The 26,933-nt window shown below is 41.1% G+C and overlaps 1 protein-coding gene and 1 non-coding gene across 2 annotated transcripts in view; both read right to left on the bottom strand.

Annotated features, from left to right (window-relative positions):
- Window positions 1–26,933, bottom strand: part of RYR2 (ryanodine receptor 2) — a 739,709-nt gene that overhangs the window by 570,560 nt on the left and 142,216 nt on the right. The gene's annotated exons all lie outside the window — the stretch shown is intronic.
- LOC132017076 (small nucleolar RNA SNORA2/SNORA34 family) lies at window positions 1,219–1,353 on the bottom strand. The gene has a single exon (XR_009404153.1). It is a non-coding gene; the product is annotated as a small nucleolar RNA SNORA2/SNORA34 family (small nucleolar RNA).

Below are 26,933 nucleotides of genomic sequence, written 5' to 3' on the forward strand. Positions count from 1 at the left end.
CAATGAACAAAAATGTCTTCAGTGCTGAAGTACTTTCAAGCATAATTTCTCATCACTCTAGCATCTGCAACTTTCTCTCTTCTGTTCAAATTTTCTAATGTGCTACGGTCTAAATGCTTGGGTCCCCCCAAAATTCACATGTTGGAATCCTAATGCCCATGTGATGCTGTTAGAAGGTGGGGCCTTTGGGAGGTGTTTAGGTCATGAACATGAAGCCCTCATGAATGGGATTAATATCCTTCTGAAAGAGAGCCCACAAGGCTCCCTAGACCTTCCATGACATTAGGACAGAGTGAGAAGTCTGGACCCAGAAGACCGCCCTCACCCAACATGCTGCACCCTGACCTCAGACTTCCAGCCACCAAAACTGTAGGAAATAAACTGGGTGGCTAAGCCACCCAGTCTGTGGTGTTTTGTGATAGCATCCCAAACAGGTAAGATACCATGTAGACCCCAGAAGTTGTTACCTAAAATCAGAAAAACATTAGAGGGCGCCTGGGTAGCTCAGTTCCTCGGGCGACTGCCTTCAGTTCAGAGCTGATCCCGAGTCCTGGGATCAAATTCCACATTGGGTTCCCAACTCCACAGGGAGTCTGCTTCTCCCTCTGACCATCTCCCCTCTCATGCTCTCTCTCACTCTCAAATAAATAAATAAAATCTTTTTAAAAAATGTTTGAAAAGAAATGAGCTACAAAACACTGGGTCAGTAGTGAAAAGACCTCATGTTATTCAGCATCCAGTTGTGAGGCACAGAGATGCTGAGTGATTTGTCCATTGCCACCCTGATCCACAGCAAAGAAAATCAGTACTCATCGTGGCTCCTTTAAAAACAAAAGTAGAGTAAGATTGAGCAGGAGGACATGGAGAAGGCAAAAAAGACCAGACAACACACTATGACCTGCTCAGGCCATGGACTTAAGCCTCCGGACAAGGCCATCAGGTCCCCAGTGCCTAACGCCGCACACATCTCCCTTCATTGGGGAACATGAAAAAGCATCTTCTGTATTCATACCCATGTACTATATCGTGGAGAGATTAACTAAATTTCAGCTCGGAGGGGAATTTATGTGGCTAAAACAAAATGCAGGAAAGGTATGGTAAGTATTTTAATAAACCATATGCGCTGCTAATGCTACCACTGGGCTCTCCATTATAGATTCACATACATATAATCAACATGAACTACATTCCTTGACAAAGTTTCCCGCCCCCCAGAAAGTATGTTTTTCCAATCGAATGAGCCATTCCCCCCTGGATGTTGAACAGTTAACAGACCACAGAAACACATCACTCTTGGCTCCTGTTTTGAAACCAGCAGCTAGAGCAAACCATGGGTCTTGAACTCAGGGCCCAGGTCAGTAAAGTTTTAAGAAGCTCTAACTTACTTTACATACCTCTGTACAGCAAGGCATTTACCTGGCTGAATAAGTAAACACGAAAAAATGATGCAAAAAATAAAAATGTCCAGTTCTTTGATTGTCATGATACAAAGCTACTCACAGACCAAACAATCACTACATAAACAAATCTCATGATCCTCACTCATTTTGCTAAAATCATGGTCTTCTTAAAATGACCACAGACTTAACGTCTATACAAGGAAAAGTGCACTTCAAATTACAACGAGTGACAGTTTTAGGAGTATCCTTTTAAAAACGAAAACAGGCCAATATACAACTAACTTTTCTATTAAGCTATCTATCATGTTAACAGATAAACATGTTATTTAAAAACTTGTGTCTCTACTGTCAAGGAAGATTCTTCAAAATAACTCCATTTGGAGGAAAAAAGTAACATAATGTTGAGAGAGTTATTCATTTCAAGTGATTGTTGGCTATTTTTTTTCATTTTTCTAAAGCTATCTGGCATTAAAGGACTTGGTAACAAGTCTGAAACTCCAGTAACTAACATGTATAAGAGAGACTAAAGTCAACATTCTCTTTTAAATAAATCAAATAGCCTTAGGGATAATATTAGAAATATTTATTTTTAAAAGTATTGGAATGATCACTAGGGGGACATTTGCCCTCTCTATTTATGTTAGCCACAATTTAAGGGTTTGGTGTTTTTTTTGTTTCCCCACTCAGTGTTTCTTCCAGGATAAATAAGATAGTTGCTTTTCATAATTAATTTTAGTTACTTTCCTCAGGGTAATGTAATAGTTCAACATTTTATTCACCTTTCAGCCTAACAACAATTTATGATGACATAAAAAAGGCATCTAGATGGCAGTGTCCAGGCAGAAGGCAGAGTTCCATTAAAAAAAAAAAAAAAAAAAAAAAACACAAGAAAAAAGGCCTCCCCAGGCTAGTGTTTTTCTAAATGAGTCAACAGGGCTGGTGCTGGGGCGGCACCTATCCTGTACAATACCCCACATGGTCTTACCCTGCCCGGGAGCAGCAGCAAGACTTGTGGGGGATCTCGTTACATCTAGAACCCACCAAGGTAACTGCTGGGCCACTTCACTCTATTTTAGGAGTCTGGTAAATTTCAGTCCAAAGCCTTCTAGTGGGAACCAAAACGCCTGAGGGTATGAATCTTAAGAAGTGAACTAACTGGCATAAATTGCCATCTCCCCAGCCCCAGGCAAGCATGCTGGGCACAGCATGCGTGAGCGTGAGGATACAAGCACATTCAACACCCTTGAGGATGTCCTACTGTGTTCACAAGCAAGCCTGGGGTACAACTTTACCCCCAATCATCTGCACAACCTCGGGGAACCAGCATCATTCCTGAAAGTCTGAGACTCTGCATCTGTAGAGGTTAAGACCTGGAATTACAGGACGCCGTGATTAAAGTGACTGGCACAGTCCAAGGCACATTGCCAAATGCAAACGTGTTATCTAACTCTGCTCTCTCTTCCCCCACTCCCTTCATGTCACTGCACAGTTCTCATTCAAGCTCTACGCCAAAGAGCTTTCGAAAACCATGAAAAGGAAAAGAACATGTCCTGTGTTTTAGAAAACAGTTTTTATATAAATTTTGGACAGCCCTCATCTTTACCATTTACCCATAATTATTATTAAACAGTATGTGACATACATGCCACTTCATTCCCAGAGGGCTCCCTACAAATGAACATCTGGCCTCCTACACTCTCTTGTCACTCTTATGAACCACAAATTTGGGGGCACCTGGATGGCTCAGTCAGTTAAGCTTCTGCCTTCATCTCAGAGTCCTGGGATGGAGCCCCACATAGGGCTTCCTGCTCAGCGGGAAGCCTGCTTCTCCCTCTCTCTCTCTGCTGTTCCTCTGTTTGTGCTCTCTCTCTTGCAAATAAAATCTTCAAACACACACACACACATACACACACACACACACATTTCACCACTAATCCCTTCTTGTCTATACTGCAAAGTAGCACTGGAATTTTTTTTTTTTTTAATTTTATTTCTTATTTCAGAGAGGGAGAGAGAGAGCAAGCATAAGTGGAGGCTGGGGGAAAGGGAGAAGGAGACCTCCCCGCTGAGTGGAGAGCCCGATGCAGGGCTTGATCCCAGGATTGTGGGATCATGACCAGAGCTGAAGGCAGATGCATAACCAACTGAGCCACCCACGTGCACCAGCCCTGAAGTTTTAAACGCTCCTAAATGTTATTACAATAGAGAACAAGGTAAAGTCTAACTACCTACTAAGTTATCTCTCCCAGCCACCTAGTTAGATACTGTTGCTGAGCTATCATCGCTGCTTAGAGACCTGAGGTGCTTTTCTAAGTGAATAAAATTACTATTTATATCACAAAACATTCACTAAGACAATCATGCCTTCTAAAGCATAAGAAATGGTCACACTGTCAGAAAGGGAAAAAAAAAAAAAAAACAAACAGGTAAGCAATGGCTTTGGAAATAGAAAAGACAAAGCACTTCAAGGACACAGAAAGGAAACAGAAGTACATGGATCCAGAGGGCTCCACTTTAGTTCCAGAAATCAGGAGGAGAGGAAAGATGCAGCAATTTAATATGAACTCAGGAGGAATCCTAGTCTATTTACAGCATCATGCAGTTTTTTCAACGAACCACCCAAGCATTACTGAACATCATCATGGCAACCCCTGTAATAGGACCGCTAACTTTCAGCTAGATTCCACACTGGATCAACTCCTGACTCTGAAGTGAGTTTCCATTAGGAAGGATTTTCTCAGGCTTCTGTCTCTTCCTCCTCTGCACCCAGGAGATGGCTTAACCTAGTGGATTGGCCCTTTCCTCCTTGTGAGAACGCACTGTCCACTAGAATGGGCTACCCAATCAGTAATAAATGTGATGTCATAATCTCTCACTTGCTCTAATCTTTTATTTCCCTCATTCTTCAGAACCCAAGCAAGAAAATGGATGTTACTGCCTGGGCCCGCTCAGATAGACTAAGAAGCGACCACGTCCCATGAAGACTCAAACAAATCTAACATTTGGAAACACAGTTCAGGGGTTAAGAGTAGAGAATCTAAAACTCGGGTGCAAGGGGCACCCAAGTGGTCAGTCAGTTAAGCACCCCACTGTTGGTTCTGGTTGAGGTCATGATCTCAGGGTTGTGAGATCGAGTCCTATGTTGGGCTCTAACCTCAGCAGGGATTCGGCTCAAGATTCTCATTCGCTCTCCTCCTCTCTCTCTCTCTCTGCCCCACTCCCTGTTCCTGCTTGCTTTTTAAATAAATAAAAACTATTTTTAAAAAAAGTGGGATGTGGGGCACCTGGGTGGCTCAGTGGGTTAAAGCCTCTGCCTTCGGCTCAGGTCATGATCCCAGGGTCCTGGGATCGAGCCCCAAATCAGGCTCTGCTCAGCAGGGAGCCTGCTTCCTCCTCTCTCTCTGCCTGCCTCTCTGCCTACTTGTGATCTCTGTCTGTCAAATAAATAAATAAAATGTTTTTTTTTTAAAAAAAGTGGGATGTAATGTTCTGCCCTTCATCCTGTCTGTGGACTACAAAGGCGTGGGTAGCTGTGCCTGGATGGCTCAGTCATTAAGTGCCTGCCTTCAGCTCAGGTGGTGATCCCAGGTCATGGGATCAAGCTCTGTATAGAGCTCCCTGCTCTGAGGGAAGCCTGCTTCTCCCTCTCCCTGTCAAATAAATAAAATCTTTAAAAAAAAAAAAAAAAAGTGTAGGTAAAATTCTTCACTTCACTCAGTTTCCTCACCTGTAAAATGGGGATAATAATAGTAACTCATAGGATTATTATATATGTAAAGACTTAAGCACAGTGCCTGAACATAATTAAGTAAATTTCAGGATCACTACATAGAGTACCATTTTTCTCATTATTACTGATATTATCTTGTCCCACAAGGTAAGACTTGAAAGAAAGTACTCCTCCATGCTAGGTTAGGGTCTGTTTTACGAGTTCACGTCTACACAGGACACCAAGAATGCTGAGCGAACCGTAAGGGAGAAACTGTAGGAACATGAGTCCGTTGGCTCACCATGAGCAAGGTCCTCTGAAAAAGCAGTTTCACCTCACAAGAAAAGGAACTCCCTCAGTGCACACCATCTGGCACACACACCAAAACCTCTGTGTCTGCTGTTGTTCCTTATGTCTGTAATTGCTCACCTCCCGGCCTCCGGATTGTAGGTGTGCGTGTATCTGCCTGAGGACAGCATGACTGAGGCCAACCTTAGGCGTGCTCAAATGTTTCCGGGTGACGGCAGAAAACCTACGCATCCTTTCTGCTCAGGGTTTTCTAGGACCCACGCCCAGTTATTTTTCTCCCTCTACCATGTACTTAAAAAAAAAAAAAGGATAAAGAAAATTTTGTTATTTGTGTGCCAGAGTGCATTTTAACTGACCAAAATATGCCTATGGCTAAAATGCTAACAGAGTTGTCAAAGACCTTTCATCTCCTTAGTGACTGAAATGGGAGATCCTACCTTACCTGGGGAAAACAGGGGCCTCCCTGCAGATCACAAAGCCACACAGAGCACAAGTAATTGGTCCAGTGAGTCACCCGCACTGGTGTTTAGGCCACACGTTATCTTTCGGGGTCAACTTGCTCTAGCAGCAGGCACCAGATCCACTGCTCTGACGGAAGCTTGGGGAAGCACCTCGTGTTTAGAAAAGCAGAGTGTGCCTGAATTAACTCAGGGCAAGCCGGCTCTCACATGTATCCTTAAAACAGTAAGACAAAGAAGAAACAGGAGTTCGGGACTGGAAAATGCCATTGCTTCTGGACTATTATAAATTTTTTCCCCAACCTGCATCTACCCACATCACAGGTATCGCCAAAACCTTCAATACAGACTGAAAACCTCAAGGGAGAGAGGGGATATTTCTTTCAGGTATACAAGCAAAAACCCAAGGAAAGCGAGGGCAGTAGCAGCAAAAAGATAGGACTCTGGCTGGCCTAACACAAGACGTTTAGAGTATGTTTGAAGATGTAACACGGAGAGCTTCTCTCTGGTCCATTTATTATGCACCAAATTATTATGCACAAAAATATCTCCCAACACTGGCCCTGAGCCTCCATTTTCATATGTCGGAAAAGAGGATACAAAATTCACACAAATGCAGTATTCCCAGTATAAAACAGGCACACAAGTCCTCCCGGAGTCCACTGGCTTCCCTCCATGGTACCTGCCAACGGTTATTCTCACACCTCACACACCGTCTGCTCTGCCAAAGCTGTTCCTTAACTTTCCAAATGTGTGCCTTCCAAAAGAAAATAAAAATAAAAATAAGCAGGGTCTGTAACCACTCCACTGAAAGATTATGGTACTGGGACGCCTGGGGGCTCAGTGGGTTAAGGTCATGATCCCAGGCTCCTGGGATGGAGTCCCGCTTCAGGCTCCCTGCTCAGCAGTGAATCTGTTTCTCCCTCTCCCTTTGGCCCTCCGCCTGCCTGTGCATGCACACACTCTCTTTTTCTCTGGCAAATAAATAAATAAAAATCTTAAAACTCTCCAAGGGTTTTCCAGCCTCTTAGGATAAACCCATCTTCCTTACTATCACCCAGAGGGCTCTGTCTGCTCTGGTACCTTGTACCTGCTCTGAATTCACTTTTTAAAAAAGAAAAGAAAAAAAGATTATGATACCATTGATAAAATGAAAAATGTGAACACACCATTCCCCCTAGGTGACCCTCTGGCGGGAGCAGGGGAAGAGAGGGCCAAAAACAAAACCAAAACACAACAAAACAAAATGTCTATGCTGCCAACTGCCCAGAAAATGTCACTTCAGTAAGACACTGGATGAAGTGATAAAAACACATCCTTTCTTGTTAAATCACACAGATGCTTTAAATGTGTTTTAAATCCAGAAACAGATAAGAACCCAATTAGTAATTTGACTTCTGAATATGTATCTAATAAGGCAAACAGTAAAAGAATTTTCTTCTTCGAAAACTGGCAGTACATGGGACTAAATCAGATATCGACATTATTAGCCAAATGTTTGAGATGTCCTGAAATTTCCCAGTATTTTCATGCCCTTCACTTTTTAAAATCAAATCTTTCCCTATGATCTTATTTCCTCGGAAGTATGCTGTGTTAGAAAGGTCACACCTGTGACCCAAACAAAGTTAGTCAAATCGTTATTTCTAACATTATTACTTCTAACATAGACTTCTTTCCTCAGAAAAGTCACTCTGCTTCTGGTACATTTCATAAACTAAATTTAATGTCTTCAATAAGCATAGATTAGCTACATATATATATATAATATATATATATATGCAGAGATTAGATATAAACACATACACGTAAGCATAGATTAGCTGTGTGTGTGTGTGTGTGTGTATATATATATATATATATATATATATATATATATATATAAAAGCTATATTAGGTGTTTCATCAAATCAGTGTATCAGTGTTTTCATTCAACTCTATCACTAACCACAATGCAAAATTAACATTAACAGAGAAGTTACAGATTTTAAAGACTATAAATGCATGAGATACTTTAGCTACCAACTTTCAAGGTAAGCAGACGTATCTCCAGTGTCTATTAATGAAAGAGACAAGCGGACTTTGACCTGCAGGAGGATTCCTTCAGACCGAGTTTTAACCACAACCAGCATTTGATAATATTCCCTTAACAATCCTACATACATTTTCTCAACAGGAAAACACTTGCTCTGAGACACTGTGGCAAGTAGCATGGATAATACACACAGTGCACAGATAATAGAGGGTAGGACACAACAGGTATTCACTAATCCATTATCTGTACTATGAAACACGTAGTCCTAGCCGCTAGTACACACACACACATCCATACATACGGTGCAGGTAAGTCCTGTGTGGTTCTGAGCACAGAGCCCACCATATGGCAGCCTCTCAAAAGACAGCTGGTGAAAAATAAAAAAAGAAGAGCCCAGTATTTCTTCAAATTGCACAACTTTCAGTACATAAGCCTAATTAGAGGCTAGAACATGTGGCCCCTGTCTCCTGCACCTTCAAATGCACGGTAACCCCCTGTGCTGAGGTTGGTCTTTGTGCCCATCTCACAGGACTAGCATGTGAGCTAAGTGTCAGCCTCCCTCATTTACACATGAGGGAATCCAGACTTGGAGAGGAGATTAGCATCCTTTCCCTCCTTGCTGTCTAAGGGGATCTCAGCTCTGTATAGTTCCCCAACCCTCCCCCACAAAGCCATGTGCTCCAAGAGGAGGTTATTTCCACTTTGTTAGCAATTGTTTCAGAAATGGGCATTTGACCAAACTCTGGTTACTGAGACACAAAAGAAGCCTGGCTTCTGAAAAAAAATGTTCCTTTCTACTAGGAAACGGTCCCCAGAAGAAACAGTCTGGTTTCCTCCTCTGGACAGTGCCACAGCTTCATAGGAGAACTAGACTTTTTTTTTTTTTTTAAGATTTTATTTATTTATTTGACAGATCACAAGTAGGCAGAGAGGCAGGCAGCCAATCCCAGGCAGCCTCTACCTCTAGACTGAAGAAAATCCCTTTGTTAGAAGGCAATTAAAAATAAGAGTCTCTTGTATGCAACCAAAATCACCCCAAGTGGTCTACAGTCCAAAGTTAGAGAATGCCATTTTCATACCCAGGCCTGTATGACAAACCAGCTTGCTCTCTCAGCTGCTATATCCCAGCAGACCTTAAAAGGTTCAACAGGAGCCCCACCCAGTGCTAGAGGCCAAGGTGAAGGTAAAACACTGACTATATGGCAGGTCCCCCACTAGATACTTGATACACATTATCCAACTTAACCCACCATAGCTCAATATTGGACTCTAGGACTCAAATGCCAAATTGGCCACAGTGAATGGATTCCTACAAAAGGTTAGATTTTGCTAAAGTTAAGGACAATTTTTTTTGGAGGGGGGAGTGGTTGGTTGTATCAAGAGCCTTGATTTGCAAAGTATGGAAGAAAAAAAACGAGCTTAGGAGTTGAAACCCATGTAACATCTTGGGTCAGTTGGTCAAGGTCTCCTAGCCTGCTATAAAACACCTCTCCTGAGAAGCTCAAGGGGGATAGTAGATGCTCAAAAATCAGTACATAATCATGGTTAATAGTATTCCTGAATCCAGCTACCGTAACAATAGAAAAGAATCTACAAGCATTCCAGGATCACATTAATCCTGTGATCATCATCAGTAAGTCAGTCTCCATTCAGCAAGGATGCCTCTTAACGTTTATCCACCATTAACATGAAAAATAACCCTTAATAATCTATAATCTGATTTATCTTTCCAGAAATGACAAAGAATTATGAAACCTTACTGGTATTTCCTGAATGGAAGAGCAGAGATGAAAAATGAATGTGCATCCAGCCGAATTCTCAACAGCTTAGAAATGTTAACAGGAGAGCCGCGCTGCCTATCAAGATACAGATTTCACAGGCCACTAAGGTATTCTTCACTAAGTGATTTTTTTTTTTTAAAGATTTTATTTATTTATTTGACAGAGAGAGATCACAAGCAGGCAGAGAGGCAGGCAGAGAGAGAGAGAGGAGGAAACAGGCTCCCCGCTGAGCAGAGAGCCCGATGCGGGACTCGATCCCAGGACCCTGAGATCATGACCTGAGCCGAAGGCAGCGGCTTAACCCACTGAGCCACCCAGGCGCCCTCACTAAGTGATTTTAAATTTTACCATTAATCCTCTTATCCCCATTAACGATTATTTCATATTCTGAATGCCACAGCCATAAGCCCTTAAAGCAAACAAATACAGCAACGCCCACATATGGAGAACACAAATCCTACGTATGAATCAGTGCTTTCTCTCACTGGGGACTTGGGATGCAAGGGAAAGAATTGGCCCTTCTGAGGGCCCTTTGGAGGGCAGGAAGGGGTCAACAGACGTGGCTCCCATTGAATTATAGAACACGGCTACCCAAGGACACCTGTAGGCTACCTCGCAATCTACACCCACAGGGTCCTCATCACCCTTAACTCTTACTGAGCTGGCTCTTGGTATGTCCCAGCCACCACATAAGTACTATGCAATCCAGCAAACCAGGTGCTATTATCCCTGTGGGGTGAGGAGAAAATGGAGGTATGACCAAGTTCAAGCCCAAGGTCATAGGGATAGTATGTGGGATGTAGCCAGGACTCAAAGCCAGGACCACTGACAGCAGAATCTCTACTTCTAACCACCACCTATAAAGCTCTCGGTAACGACTAGTTGCTATCCAAACTAAACCTTCCCAAATATTCCTATGGTCACTTTAGGTACATCTCACTTCCCATCCGCAATCTTTTAAAGAAAGTCTTTTTGACTCTAACCAAGAGGACAGGTAGATCAGTGAGTCTCTTAAAGCCTGAGTCACCGAGAAGTTGTTGTTATAATAATGTCACCAGGCACTAGCATTACACAGAGCAGACGAAGAGAAAAACTATCACAAAGGACTGCTTTGAAAGAAAAGCCATGAAAATTCCATGTGTCAAAACTATTACAGTTTAGCCAACCTCCTCTCCCTTTTGGAGGCCCGTTTTTCACCCAGGAAGTTCAGGGACCTGGAGGTTGAGGTCCCTGTGGGAGAAGCCTCCCCCAGGGAAAGCAGTCTCCTTGAGCAGGGGTCCAGAAGGCCTCTTCTCACCAGCTGCGCACCCACTGTGTGCGAATCCTACTTTCTGTCAGAGACCAAAGACTCCAACGTTCAGTAGTTGGAATTCTAGGAATTCTAGACAATCCTTCACTTAAACATTAACTGAATACCTCTATGGGGGGGGGGACACTCACTGTGCTACCAATTCACTAGGCATGTGGTACACTGGGCTATATATACCGAATGCTTTCCTCACTGCATTATCTATATAAACACGCTGAATATGTTACAGTTTTTGAAAGATACCATCATTTAACACCCGACATAAGGAGAAGAATTTTCATTTTTCCAGGCTTTATTTTAGGTCCCTAAAATGTGACTTTACTGACTTTTCTTTTTTTTAAGCAAAGAAACTTTGGATTCAAAATCCAATATTCAAGGCTGGGTGTGGCTGGCAGGCAGTGTACCCACTGAAACAGTTAAACAGGTGGGATACACCAAATGCAGAGATCTGGAGGGCTTTGGGAATCTAAAATTCACCTACGAACCAGAGAAGTCTTTAAAAACCAGAACTAAGGCTAATCTGAAAGCAAGAGGCCCTAATACCGTACATCATTGGACAAATATTTTTCATTCTGTATGTTGTTAACAGGATTTAAATTGGGAATGGTAACATGTTCTTTCCGTATGTATTTTTTTATTTAGACTTCTCTAAACTTCAAATATTAACTAAACTTCAAATATTTATTAACTTGCACAACTGGACTATTGGTTAGACCAGTGTGAGATGACACTGTACAGTTCTGTATTTGTAATTCCTTAAACTGTGTGACCTAACCCAATTTTAAGGATAGAACTTCTAGATTATAATTGAAAATAATCTGGAGCGATTTCAACAAATATCTGTGAGGTTCAGTCCATTCTTCCACAAAAATGTTCACCTATTAAAACAGGAAACTCTGTCAACACGGGTCTGCAGTAGACAGAGGAGAATATAACCATTTCCCGAGGCTAGGAGACTAGTAAACCGCTATCTATTGGTCTTCCCTTCATTTGTGTGTGAATACAATAGAAGTGTTTTAATATGTTTACAAGGATTATCACTGAGCCAGAAACCCAAGTTAGAAGGAGAACAGAAAGAAATGGGAAATAATACAGGGAAATTTGTAGGTGTAACTACATAAAGACAAATATTCTTCTATGCCTCCAGGACCACCAATGAACAAGAATCCTCACTTAGAGCATCTCAGTTTTAGAAAAGGAGGAAGATAACTAATAAATATACGCCCTCGAAACAAGCTGTAACAACCCAGAGTCATACCACCACTAATCAGTATTTAAAGAGCTTAGAACCTGCAAATAGAGCATTCTGCAAGATTCTGAAATACACCTTGGCTTTCTGTACTAAATATATGCTTCTGACTTGTACCCTTATGAAATATCAAAAATCACTGTGAGGCTGCGGTTGAGGTGAGCCTTCGGTATTTCATTTCCCAAATTTAAAATCTGGGGATGCCTAGATGGCTCAGCGGGTAAAGCATCTGCCTTTGGCTCAGGTCATGATCCCAGGGTCCTGGGAGCGAGCCCCACTACGGGCTCCCTGCTCAGCGGGGAGTCTGCTTCTCCCTCTCCCTCTGTCCCTCCCTGCAGCTCATGAGCACTTTCTCAAATAAATAAAATCTTTAAAAATAAATAAGATGTGGCATATATTCTCTCTCCAGTTTTGACTTTATACACATGAAAAAGATTTAAAATGGCAACAATATAGTAACTCTAAAGGAAAAAGAATGACAAAGAGAAATAGCCATCTATTAACTTCAGGTTACATTTTTATACAATGCATGCAGAAACACATAGAAGATATCTTTAAACTAAAAAATGTTAAATACCATCAGGGCAACTAGAAAATACTAAAGGATTAATAATGATCTGACCAAGGGTGAGACCTAATACAAGGTTAAAGAAAGTGCAGGTGGGAAGACCTGATAAGATAGTAACTTACTAGAGGAGTCAGCTTGATTTTAATGACTTAGACCATATTTTAAGAGTGCTGTTCTTTGTTAAGCATGGACTTATGAGTGCCTAGGAAACCAGTCAGACCTCGGGCACTCAAAGGTGATGAAGGACAGACACTACCTTTTAATGTGCACTTATACAAGGAGAAAGCAAGAGATCATTCAGATCCTGCAAATGCTACAGATCTTCCTCCTGGGAAGATTTTCAAATGACTGGGGGAAAAAAAAATTCAAGATTGCTTTACCCCGGGATTACTGGTTCAATTCTTGGGTCAAATGAAGGTAGCATGGGTGTCTGATTTAAGTTGCCATTTTTTGTTTACAGAAAAGAAAGAATTTAAACCACATCCTCACCTTCTCCAGGCTGAGATCATCTTATGAGATGAGCACACTCCTGGGCCATGTTCTTTTTCCTGCTCAAGAACCATAAACCTTGCAAATTTCTAAGGTCAGTGTCAAATTCCTAGCTAGACATAGAGTTCCAAGAGCTCCATGTCCTCTTCTATGAGGACACAATCTAGTTTTTAGCTCTCATACTGATATTGAAAAAAAAAAGTTAATACTTGTATTCTTAAAGTTCATCTGGAAGAATAAATTAATAAGAAAGCAAAATAAAAATACTGGAAAAAAGAACTGTATTGAATGAAGCTAGCTCTACTACATATTAAAACAATAACAAGTTATAGTAATTAAAGAAATATGAAAGGGTTTATAATTTTGTGAATGTACATTAAAGCATCTAAAATCAATGAAATGAGGATTTGGACAATCAGCTACCTAACGATTTGGAGAAAAAATAAAGATCTACCTCAAGCTATGTCCAAATAAATTTCAGATGGATTAAAGGTTTAAGTCCTAAAAACTGGGGAAAAGACAAAATGTTTTAATAAAGCATAGACAAGAAGAGAAATACAGGACTATGTAGTAATGTGAAAGTACTTCACCACAAGCCCATTTAAAGGTAAATTACAAACTTGAAAACTTCACATATAAATCACTGAGGATAAATATTCATATCATACACTGAAAAGAAGCACTTCCCAACAGAAAAAATAGGCAAAGAATATTAAGGAGAAAATTCACAAAAGAAGCTATGCTCGTAACTAGAGAGAGAGTTCGACCTCACTACTGTAATGAAAAACCATAAAAACAAACCAACCAAGTTCTGGGTTCTTTTTTTTTAACCTATCAGGTTGCCAAGTGAAAAGGATTAATAATAGCCAATGAGGGTTAACACACAGGGAAATTAGCATTATTTTACAGGGCTGGAAATGCATATTAATGTTATTTTGGCAAAATGTTTCAGAAGACTTTAAAATGTGTGTACCTTTGGTCCAACAACGCTATTTCTAGACATTTTTCTTAAGAATTAGTAAGCTCACAAAGGTAAGTGCATGTAAAAGGATATTACCTGCAACATTATTAATAAAGGTAAAAACAGGGCTCCTTCTGCCTTATGAGGACACAGCACCAAGAAGTCAGCCCTCACTAGACACTGACTCTACTGGCACCTTGATCGTGGACTTCCCAGTCTCCAGAACTGTAAAAAAATAAATGTTTGTTCCTTACCAACCCCCTCCCCCAAAAAAGTGAAAACCGGGAAAGCTTAAATGTTCATTAATGAGAGGGCAGATACAATAGAATACCATGAAGCCATTAAAGATGGGCATGGATAAATGATGTGATTAATGTCCAGCCAGGAAACATGTCCACAACAGTTCTAACTGAGGAGGGAGGGTGGGTGTTATATATAGCATTAAAAAAAAAAAAAAAAGAAACATGGGGGGTACTTCTCTTCTGGATTATAGGATTAAGAGTGAGCTTAGTTTTTTCTGCATCATTTTTAACATTTTCTGAACATTTTTCAAAGAATATTTTTTGTAAATAAGAAAAAAAACCTGCAAGAAACAGTCAGAAACAAGACAGATGTCTGCTATTGCTTTTAATGCCTGGTCACCTACCAAACCGACTTAAAATGGCACATCATAAAATCTGTAGATATCCTCATAGCTCTGTGCGAATCTGACTCCAAATACCTTATTTATCTATTTAATTTCCCTCACCTAATTAACTCCATTTGTTTCAATCATCAATTTTATCTAAGTACGCCCCACATAAAAGGTGACACTTCCCTCAAGTGGGTATCCTACTTATCAACCATCCTCAAGAGTAATAAATCATACTAACTGAAGTGAAATTAAGGGGGTTGGGGGGGTTGCTAATAATCCTTAAACACATACCACAATTCTTCAATACACATGAAAGCACTTTGGCATTCAGGTAAATCAAGTAAATATCATTCAGGTAAATATCAACATTGTTGATATTTCTTAAGAGTGGGGCAATCATGCTTCAGAGACCTGTCAAAGGGATAAATGATAAAGCAAAGAATAAATCCACGCCAATGAAACGGCCTTCCAGAAAGCAAATGATTCAGTGGTTTGGTTGAAGTGTTTGCACAATAGTAGACAGAGCACCAGACTTGGCACAGGGAAAACCAGCTTCTCATCCCAACTGCACCCCGTACACTAGCTATGAGAACTCTGACAAGCCTCGGTGTGGGCCTCATTTCCTTGCCTGAAAGACTATGAACCCGGAAAAAATACTAGGATTATTTGGAGTACAAATGGAAAATGATCATGCCATAAAGGATGACTCCAAGAACATAACGGATCCCTACAAACTGTAGCACCTCTACCATCATTGCCAAGTAAACTGATTAGTAGTACAGATATGGTCAAAGCAAAGTATGGGTATGGCTGAGGCTCCCGAGCCCATGTCCTGGGACTGTACCACACACTAGAAACGGTGGGGGTTCTGTGGTGAGCCTAGAACTGTGTGATCTACAGGAAAAAGTTTCAAGTTTCTATGCCCTATTCCAACAGGGAAGAAATGCACACTCATCCCAATCCGTGCCTTCATCCAGGAAGGCCATCTGAGAACCTTGCCAGTAACAAGGGCCAAGGCTGAGAGGGAACACTGAGCTGAGTCAGACCAACCCCCCAGCATGTACACCTCTGTTGCGATGAGAGTCAACTCACTCGGCTTTTTTGTTCTCCTACAGTTTCCAACACAAATATCCATGACAACACATAAAGGCTGCCAAATCTAACAGCACAGCAAATGAGGAAAATCAATTAAGTAGTTACCATTATCTATGGAATGATACCCACCTTTGGTGCCGGTGGCCCCATCCTGCCTCCCTGAGGGATGGACCTGGACTGCTGGCTCCAGAGCCAGCTTTCAGAAGTAGTGGGATGAGGAGCACCTGGGTGGTTCAGTCTGTTCAGCATCTGACTCTTGGTTTCAGCCCAGGTTGTGATCTCAGGGTCATGAGATCGAGCCCCATGTTGGGCTCTGCACTTAGTGGGGAGTCTGCTTGAGTGGTGAGAACACCTCCCTCCTTCCACACAGCTCTAGGCTGGGAGTGGAGCCTCTTTGCACCTAGGACTGCAAACCCAGAGACTGTCCTTTTGCCTCAAGACACAAGGCCAGCAGAAAACCAGGGTTACAGGGTCCTACTTTCACAGGAGGATCAAAAGGAAATGCTGACTCAGTCCAAGATCAACCCCAGAGCCACACATGCTCAACCTCAAAAAGCAGCCAAGGGTAGGCATATTAATTTGACCTCCAGACCTGAGGGGAGATTTTAGGAGCATTCAAGCACAAAGAGATAGTCATTAAAAGCTAAGCTCTTTTTACTCAAGGATGGGCACACAGGGAAAAACCTACCTAAGAAACGACTGATGTGAAACAAAATACTCAGCATTCGGAAGAAAACCATAAGCAGCCTCAAGACACAGGCCACCAGAAGATGAAGATGGTGATATAGCCACATGAAAAGTTATTTTTACAAAGAGTTTATTAGTGGAGAGATAATAATGATATAAAAAGTGAAGGAAAAAAACAAACAAACAAGCAAAGCATGCATTATATGGATAAGATGATTCCCAATCTATTTTTTTAATAAAGAAAGGAAGATGAGGGGCACTTGGGTGGTGGCTCAGTGGGTTAGGCCCCTGCCTTTGGCTCAGGTCATGATCCCAGGGTCCTGGGATGGAGTCCTGCATCAGGCTCCCTGCCCAGCCAAGAGTCTGCTTCTCCCTCTGCCTGCTCTTGTGCTCTGGCTCACTCTCTCTCTCCCACCTACCTCAAATAAGTAAAGAAAATCTTTTTCAAAAAGAAAAAAAAAAAAAGATGCAAAGAAATGGAAAGACACCCCATGCTCATGGATTGGAAGAACAAATGTGGTTAAAATGTCCATCCTGCCCGGGTGCCTGGGTTTCTCAGTGGATTGGGCCACTGCCTTCCACTCGGGTCATGATGCCAGGGTCCTGGGATCAAGTCCCACATTGGGCTCTCTGCTTTGGCAGGGAGGCTGCTTCCTCCTGCCACCCCCCCAACCCCTGCCTGCCTCTCTGCCTACTTGTGCTCTCTGTCTGTCACATAAATAAATAAAATCTTAAAAAAAAAAAAAGGAAATTAAAAAAAAAAAGTCCATACTACCCAAAGCAATCTATACTTTAAATGCAATTCCTATCAAAATACCAATAGCATTTTTCAGAGGTAGGACAAATAATCCTGAAACTTGTATGAACTACACAAGACCCCAAATAGCTAAAGCAACTTTGACAAAGAAAAAGCTAGAGGCATCATAATTCCAGATTTCAAGTTAGGTTACAAAGCAGCAGTAATTAAAACAGTATGGTACTGGCATAAAAACAGACAAAAGATCAATGAAACGGAACAGAAAACCCAGAAATACATCCACAGTTACACAGTCATTTCATCCTCAACAAAGGAGGCAAGAACGTGCCATCTGAGAGACCATTTCTTGAAATGGTTTTGGGAAAACTGGATAGCTACATGCACAAGAATGAATTTGGACCACTTTCTGACACCATACATAAAAATAAACTCAAGGGTCACCTGGGTGGTTCAGTCAGTTAAGCATCTGCCTTGGGCTTAAGTCATGATTCCAACGTCCTGGGATCAAGCCCCATGTCAGGCTCAGCAAGAAGTCTGCTTCTCCCTCTGCTTCCGCCTGTTGTTCCCCCCACTTATACTTTCTCTCTGCCAAATAAATAAAATATATAAAAATAAAATAAACTCAGAACGGATTAAGGACCTAAATATGAGACCTGAAATCATAGAACTCCTAGAGGAGAACACAGCCAGTAATCTCCCTGACATCAGCCACAGCAACATTCTTCTAGGTAGGTTTTCTGAGGAAAGGGATTAAATAAAAGCAAAAATAAACTACTGGAACTACGTCAGAATGAAAACCTTCTGCACAGTGAAGAGAACAATCAACAAAGCTAGAAGGCAAGTGATTTGCAAATGATGTATCTGATGGGGGGTTAATATTCAAAATATATACAGAACTGATACAACTTAATACCCCAGAAAACAAATAATCCAATTAAAATGTGGGCAGAAAACATGAAAACAGATATTTCTCCAAAGATGACATACGATGGCCAACAAACATATGAAAAGATGCTCAGCATCATGACTCATCAGCGGGGAGATGCAAATCAGAAGTAGAAGGAAATACTGGCTCACACCTGTCAGAATAACTAATCAAAGAAACAACAGGTGTTGGCGAGGATGTGGAGAAAAAGGAACCCTCATGCACTGTTGGTGGGAATGAGAACTGGTGCAGCCACTGGGAAAGACAGTATGGAGATTCCTCAAAAGATTAAAACTAGAGGGGGTGTCGGGGTGGCTCAGTCAGTTAAGCATCTGACTCTTGGTTTTGGCTCAGGTCATGATCTCATAATGGAGGCGGCTTGAGATTCTCCGCCTCTCCCTCTGCCTTTGCCCTTCCCCCTGCGTGCACCTTCTCTCTAAACTAAACAAAATCTGGGGCACCTGAGTGGCTCAGATGGTTGGACTTCCAACCTCACCCAACCTTCCTGACTGCCTTCAGCTAGGGTCATGATCCTGGGGTCCTGGGATCAAACCCCACATAGGACTCCTAGCTCAGCAGGGAGCCTGCTTCTCCCCCTGCTTGTGTTCACTCTCTCGGACTAATAAATAAATAAAATCCTTAAAAAACAAACAAACAAACAAAAACCCTAAAACTACCCTAAATCACACTACCGGTATCTAACAAAAAATACAAAAGCCCTAATTCAAAGGGATACACGCACCCCTATGTTTAATGAGGCATTACTTACAATAGCCAGACTGTGGAAGCAGCCCAAACGTCCATCAGCAGATGAACAGAGAAAGACATGGTGTGTGTGTGTGTATATATATATATACACACACAAACAATGGACTATTATTCAAAGTAAAAAAAAAAATAGCACATGATTTCACTCATGTATGGAATTTAAGAAACAAATGAGCAAAGGAAAATAGAAAAAGAAATAGGCTTTTAACTATAAAGAACACACTGGCTGTCACGAGAGGTAACTGTGGGGTGGGGGAATGGGGCAAAAAGGGGATGGGGATAAAAAAGTACACTTATCATGATGAACAAAATGAAGTGATATTAAAAGGAAAGAAGAATATAAACACAGACCTACAGAAAAAGAATAGAATAAAACATGTTAAATATATCAACAGCCGTTTATCTCCAGGTAGCGAGATTATAAGCAGTTTTTATCTTATTCTGTGCACATCTGTATTTTCCAAATTTTCTACATGTTAAGTTTCTAATTTAAAAAATACCATTATGGGGGCACCTGGGAGGCTCAGTGGGTTAAGCCCATGCCTTCGGCTCAGGTCATGATCCCAGGGTCCTGGGATCGAGTCCCGCATCAGGCTCTCTGCTCAGCAGGGAGCCTGCTTCCTCCTCTCTCTCTCTGCCTGCCTCTCTGCCTACTTGTGATCTCTCTGTCAAATAAATAAATAAAATCTTAAAAAAAAAAAACCATTATGAATTAAGAGATGGAAAGAGAAATCGAATCCTTCTGAAATCCTAAGGATATTTCAGGTGTATCACCCTTCCCATTTCTAATATTTTTAATTCATTGGATTCATACTTCACAATGGAATTATAATATAGATACTGATTTATACTACAGTAAAACTAGAGTATCAAAACAAAGCTATCATATATGTAAACATATATGCACATATATTATATGCAACTATTCAAAAGACTCCTCTCGTTTATCACATAAAATAAAAATTTAAAATGATAGCATTTTCCAAAATCTTATCTGCCCAGCAAAATGCTAGAAAAAATTACATACATATGAATACATACGTGCTGAACAAATTATATATATATAATAAATTATATATATAGGTATCCTATATAAATGCTATATAATATGTACTTCTTATATATTACATATATGGCATCTCAAGAAGCACACACACTTTCTGGTTCAAGAATGGTATTATTCCAGCATTTTTCAAAAGAAACCACATGACATATGCATTCAACATCTTATGTGATAGAGTACAGAGTGCTTCAATGGAGGAAAACACACATGCCCCCACACAAAAGGAAATCACTCAGCTCCTCACTTGAGCATGGTCTTGGACACTCAGAGGTATCACCGTTCTAAACAAACTGTGCGGTCGGCAAGCTCCTAATCTGCGACGTGATGGCTATTAGAACGCAAAGGTTTCACTCCTCTACACATATCTTATTCTACCAGGACATTCAACATCATTCCAAAATATCCACATATGGTGCACTGGGTCTTAGCTGTAACAGAGCCAATGTGCCCTCGTGTGTGACCTCTTCCCCCACGATTCTCACTGGCCAACCTAATGTCAGCCCATCCCAGGTGGTACAGTTGGCTAGGACCACAAGGGCCTCACCAAGCAAATCTGAGTCCTGAAGTCTTTCTAGAACCTCATAGACCCCAGCTAGTTTCAAAGATCTTGAGTTGAAAAATAAACAATTAATATGCTACTAGAGTTTTGTAATCTCTAATTACAAAGTTAGATTAGATTGTCATCTCTAATCTGAGTCCTGAAGTCTTTCTAGAACCTCATAGACCCCAGCTAGTTTCAAAGATCCTGAGTTGAAAAATAAAAAAACAATTAATATGCTACTAGAGTTTTGTAATTATGTACAAAGTCAAAAAGGATGGAAACCTTATACAGTGTTGGATCCTACCAGCAGATAAACAAAATTTTTTTTCCACAGTTCTTAGGGAAATTTAGAAAAGACAGGTATGTTACTGGTATGTTAAGGGAAAATTACTTTTCCCTTAAGAGTTATTCCCACAGAATTCATCATCACCAGTCTTTCAAACATTTGGCTTTTACAATACGAAGCTCGGGGAAGTGTCCAACAGTGGATTGATGACCATCTGAACAAAGGTTTTCTGAATAAGCTAATGTGTATTGTTTCAAATAGCTACAGAGTGGACATGACCTAAATCGTTCACAATACGGGAATAATCTCATAAATTAAGGTATACCTAACTTGGTATTAATATTACGGAGGATTTAAATCATGGGATAAATAGTAAGACACAATATTAAGTGTACAAGTTGGGAAATTGGAGAGGGAGACAAAACAAGAGACTGGACTCTGAGAAACAAACTGAGGGTTTTGGAAAGGAGGAGGGTGGGGGTTGGGTGAGCCTGGTGGTGGGTATTAAGGAGGGCACGTGTTGCATGGAGCACTGGGTGTGCTTGCTGCATAAACAATGAACTCTGGAACACTGAAAAGAAATAAAATTAAATTTGAAAAAAAAGAAAATACATTTATCCTATTATCTATGTGGACTATAATTCAACACACATGCAAATATAGTTGGTGTATTAGCATGAAAGGGTCATAAAAAACTCTTTAAAGAGAACTTTCGGGGTGCCTGGTTAGCTCAGTGGGTTAAAGCCTCTGCCTTCAGCTCGGGTCATGATCCCGGAGTCCTGGAATTGGGTCCCTCATCTGGCTCTCTGCTCAGTGGGGAGCCTGCTTCCTCCTCTCTCTCTCTGCCTGCCTCTCTGCCTATTTGTGATCTCTGTCTGTCAAATAAATAAATAAAAAATTTAAAAAATATTTAGAAAGCGTTCATCAGGCGCCTGGTTGCTCAGTGGGTTAAGCATCTGCCTTGGGCTCATGGTCCTGGGACTGAGTCCCATTTTGGGCCTCCTGCTCAGTGGAGAGCCTGCTTTTCTGTCTCCCTCTGCTGCTACTTGTGCTTTCTTTCTGTCCAATAAGTAAAATCTTAAAAAAGAAAAAAGAAAACTTTCATTATGTTACTTTAGAAAGTTGTTCCTATAGTAGACACTTTCTCAAGGAGGGTTGAGCACTTACAACACAGCCCTCCTCACCTGCCTTCTCCACATTTCAGAGAGAAAAATCTGAGCAGAAACAATACTTGAAAGATGCAGACAGCCATCTTCAAAATTTCTGAATGAATACTGTTCAGAACCAGTGTTCAGTCAACAATTTCTTTTTCAAAGAAACCTCTTTTTCAAAAGAAACTCCATGCATCATTTGCAAAGGAAATAATGGACTATGAGAAAATGGAAGTCATGCTAAGGGACCATCAAATCTCTTCCTGACGTAGAAGTCCTCGGAATAGAAGCCAGGTGGAAGAAAGGCTTGGAAGCAGAAATGAGTGACAAAGAAATGAGATCTGAATGCGAGACACAAAAAGCTATCCATCACATTGCACACACATCTATGTTGAGGAAAATGTTATAATGCAGTTTATAAGGGATACCAGGATTTTGATGATGTTAAGATGAAAAGCTTTCCTCATGTAAAATAAGATTCCCCATAACCAACAGCATCTTTTGGGACTTACACTATGGCTTTTGTCTATGTCACTCTTATTTCTCTAACTTTTGTATTAACAATGTTTTATAGTTTCTGCTCACATTCATTACAAGCTGCCCTCTTTGAGAAAATCCAGCCAAATCCTGATGGCCTGTCTTTCGTCGTCTGGCAGGTAGGGCAGCAAACCAGTAGACATGATGAAAAACCTTGAGAAGAACCACACGGTGCTTATCAAACTCACGCTGAATATACTCTCTCAATCCATCACCTGCCAGACTATATTAGGACATCATAGGCCTGTCCTAAAGCTTCCCACCATCCAACCGCAGAGTCATCAAGCAGCCGAGAGAGGAAAGATGTCAGCAGCTCTGAGGGACGGTTATCCAGTGACCATTCCACATGCAAAAGTGGACCTTCTTTGAAACCTCGGTGATAAAAGAGGCTGATGGGGGGGGGGGGGGGGGAGTACAGGGTAGGTAAGGAGGAAACGGATGCTGGTTTATGGAAGAGGCCTTCCTGACTTACTGTAAACACCGCACCTATCAACTAACCATTAATTTCACACTTAGCGCAATCAAGCTTTTAAGACAAGAAGATCCTACCCATGCCTGCTTGCCATTTTCCTAGAATAGCCAGAAAAACACAAATGAGATTGCACAGCACCATCACAAAGCTATTTTTTTCTAAGCTGCCAAGTGTGCCTGCCTCTCATCTGGTGCTACAAAGTATCTGTCTAGAACCATTAAAGGGGAGGGGAGGAGACAGCAGTCAAGTCCAAGTTTTGCCAGCAAGGGCAGCATCAGGACCTCGAAATGACACTCATAGAGTGCAGGAGTCCACAGGCATCAAGTCAAGTTGATTTCTTTTATTCAATCGCTAGCAAGGAAGACAATGACAGGCTCAGGTCAAACACGTCTTGGGCCAGTCATTTTCAATTCTCGGCTGAAATACTTTTTTTAAAAATGTAACTCAAGAAAATGATACTCTGATGTTTCTTAACATTAAAATTACTCTCTTCCCGCAAATGTTATCCTGTATCATTAAAACCCATGTGGAAAGCCCTGGATTTGGGAAGTTGGCATGGATTACTCTCACAGGAGCGACCTGCTGAGACAGAACCAGAAATTCCAGCCCCGTCACCACATTCCTTACTAGAGGAGACCCGTAAGTGATCAGTTCAGGGAGTAAAAAATGTAAGAGACAGTCTTAGAATGTATAACTTTAGCAATGATGGGGGGGTTGGGGGCCGAAATCAAGGTTCCTCTGAACCAAATTCAGAGAAATAAGCACTCCAAATGAGATTATCATTATGTAACTGTTATTTTCCATGGTTTCTTTCCATGGTCTCTTTCTTTGTTTTTGCTAGGGGTTATAAAACCCAAGGGTCAACATACTGCCAACTATTAAAAAGATGCCCAGAAGGGCAAAAGTAACGCCCCCACGTCCCCCACCCCTGCAAATTTTCAAATTTCCTCTTTCTTTTCTGAGGAGTATCTACTTCATTCACTCCAAGATAATACCAAGAGTAGGTGGTAAGGAATAAAACAGAAGACACCAAAAACAAAGAGGCACAGTGGATGGAGCTCAGCTACCAGAATTCAAATCCTGGCTCTACTATACATGTATTAGCTGTGTGACTTTGGGCAAATTACTTAACCTCTCTGGTTTCCTTATCTCTAAAAGAGAGAGGATAGTAACAGACCTAGCTCACAGGGTTCCTAGAACAAGTTTAATGAGTTACCAGTTGTAAAAGCACTTAGTACAGACACAGAACAAGGGCTATAGAAATATTTATGGTAATAAACGAAAAGCTCACTAATGTACGATTCTGAAAGAAATCCCAATTAGCATAATTTTGAATTTAATATAATGGAGATATGGATATATCATTTAATTTTTAGTGGGAAATTTTTTTTAAAGATTTTATTTATTTACTTGACAGAGAGAGATCACAAATAGGCAGAGAGGCAGGCAGAGAGAGAGAGGAGGAAGCAGGCTCCCTGCTGAGCAGAGAGCCCGACGCGGGACTCGATCCCAGGACCCGAGATCATGACCCGAGCCAAAGGCAGTGGCTTAACCCACTGAGCCACCCAGGTGCCCCTAGTGGGAAATTTTTATATTCGTTTTTTCCCCCCTGCATCAGACATATTTTTCATAGATCCACAGAGTCAAAGAGTTCTCAAAATTGGTGGCACAATCCTATGCTGATCGGTAGCCACATTTTCAATCCATTTTTCTAAGTTTATTTTATTTTATTTATTTGATAGAGATGGACACAGCAAGAAAGGGAACACAAGCAGGGGGAGTGGGAGAGAGAGAAGCAGGCTTCCCACTGAGCAGAGAGCCCAATGCGGGGCTCCATCCCAGGACCCTGGGATCATGACCTGAGCTGAAGGCAGACGCCCAACCACTGAGCCAACCTGGCACCCTTCAATCCATTTTCCTATCATGACGGCAAAATGGCCTTGAAGACAAAAGCTGTGTCAGACTTTCACTTCATATGCTCTGCAGGACCTTGCAAACTACTTGGCATGAGGTTGACACTCGTCAAATTAACTCGTCAAATTAATCCTAATTGGATTAATCTAACAATTATTGTGGCATTAGCCTGGAATCAAGTTCATTAAATCCTTACTGCAAATATAGAGATCCTGGTCAGTCTGGTTAAACTAGAATCCAATCACTTGTTAAAAACCTTCCTTAAGTCACACATGGACTATCATTTCTCAGGGGGGGGGGGGGGATGAAGAGAATATACTTCAAAAAACAAAACCAAAAAACATTCCTTCCATTGTGATCTTCCAAATCCTTTTCCAATTTTTCAATAGCCTAAAAATTGTGGACAAAATAAATTCTGGACACGAGTCCTTTCCAGAACACCAGTCAACACTTCTCAGAGTGGAAGGCAATTTAAGAAAATGCAATCTTCGAAACTGTTGCTTGTTCTTATTTATAATGTAAAAGTGATACAAACTAGCACAAAAGGAATTTTACGAAAAAGACCACCCCTCCCAAAAAAGTAAGTCAACAATACTTAATAAGGACAATTACAAATCTTAGTACTTCAAAATACAAAGATTAAACAGTCCAACACCACCTTCCATGTCAGGAAAATGCAGCTTAGTTCAGGTGGTAACACATTTGAGTTAGGATAAAACCAGCTCAGCACTTGGGTAGATTCAACAGAAACTCAACAGACCGATGGTAATAAAAGGGCATTGATTTCAGATAGAAACAAGTGGGCCATTCCATCCACAGACAACCCGTATGACTTACTCATCCACAGTGCTAAACCACTGTATCCCAAGCTCTGAAATGTACCGCCATCCCTAGACTTCGTCAATACCTGCAAATACTTCTCTTTTAAAACACAGACCTTCATTTCCCTATCAGATAACCACCTCCCTCCTTCTATCTTTCCCACTGCCTCATTACCAAAAGTTTGTCCAGGAGGATCAACCCTGTTCCGGTCTTCTCTTCCTTCTTAAAGGAATCCCATCCATCCGTGGTTGGATCAGATGAACTACTCTTTTGAACCATTCCCTCCTTAATTCCCTATTTACCTTGCCATTATGCTACAACCACCTTGCACACTCACATCTTTAGACCAATCCAGCTACCTGAATTCCTATACTCTGCCCCCAGATTCCAGTCACGTACGGGGCACTATCATATTAAACTTTGAAAAGCTGCTAAGCAGTGCTACTAAAAATGTAATTTTAACCTTAGCTGTGTGTATGTGCTAGTATTCATTTTACTTCTCGTTCTGCCAAATAACTCCAAAAGTTCACCACCCCTTGCAGCCCTCCACACTCAGACCCTACTCCCCCCATTTCCACAAGATGACCCTGCCTGCTATCGACATCAGTTCCGTGACGTGTCCACACCTACATAAACACATCTTTCAGAAACTTGCTTGGTTTATTATGTTTGTCCTTTTCATCCAGAAGTTTTTGCCTCAGTGTTATTAGAGGATTATATAGTTAGGAAATATATAGTTAAGAGATTAACAGACAGAAAAGTCTGGCCAATCAATAAAAGTAGAAAAGCAGTTAAAAAAAAAAAATTCAGCACCAGTTTAGCTTTTGGTGAAACTGGGATGAACGGGAACTTTCTCAGCTTGAGAAAATGTTATCAAAACTCTGTTAATGCCCACTTTATACCACTTCTACTGAACTCTCTGCTAAAAATCTAAGGTGTCCAATGAGATAAGAAAAAAATATATACATGAGGATACAAATGACATTGTTCAGTTTAATTGGCTATAGAATCTTCAA

The sequence above is a fragment of the Mustela nigripes genome, chromosome 4 (genome assembly GCF_022355385.1).
Source record: "Mustela nigripes isolate SB6536 chromosome 4, MUSNIG.SB6536, whole genome shotgun sequence".
Lineage (NCBI taxonomy): Eukaryota > Metazoa > Chordata > Mammalia > Carnivora > Mustelidae > Mustela > Mustela nigripes.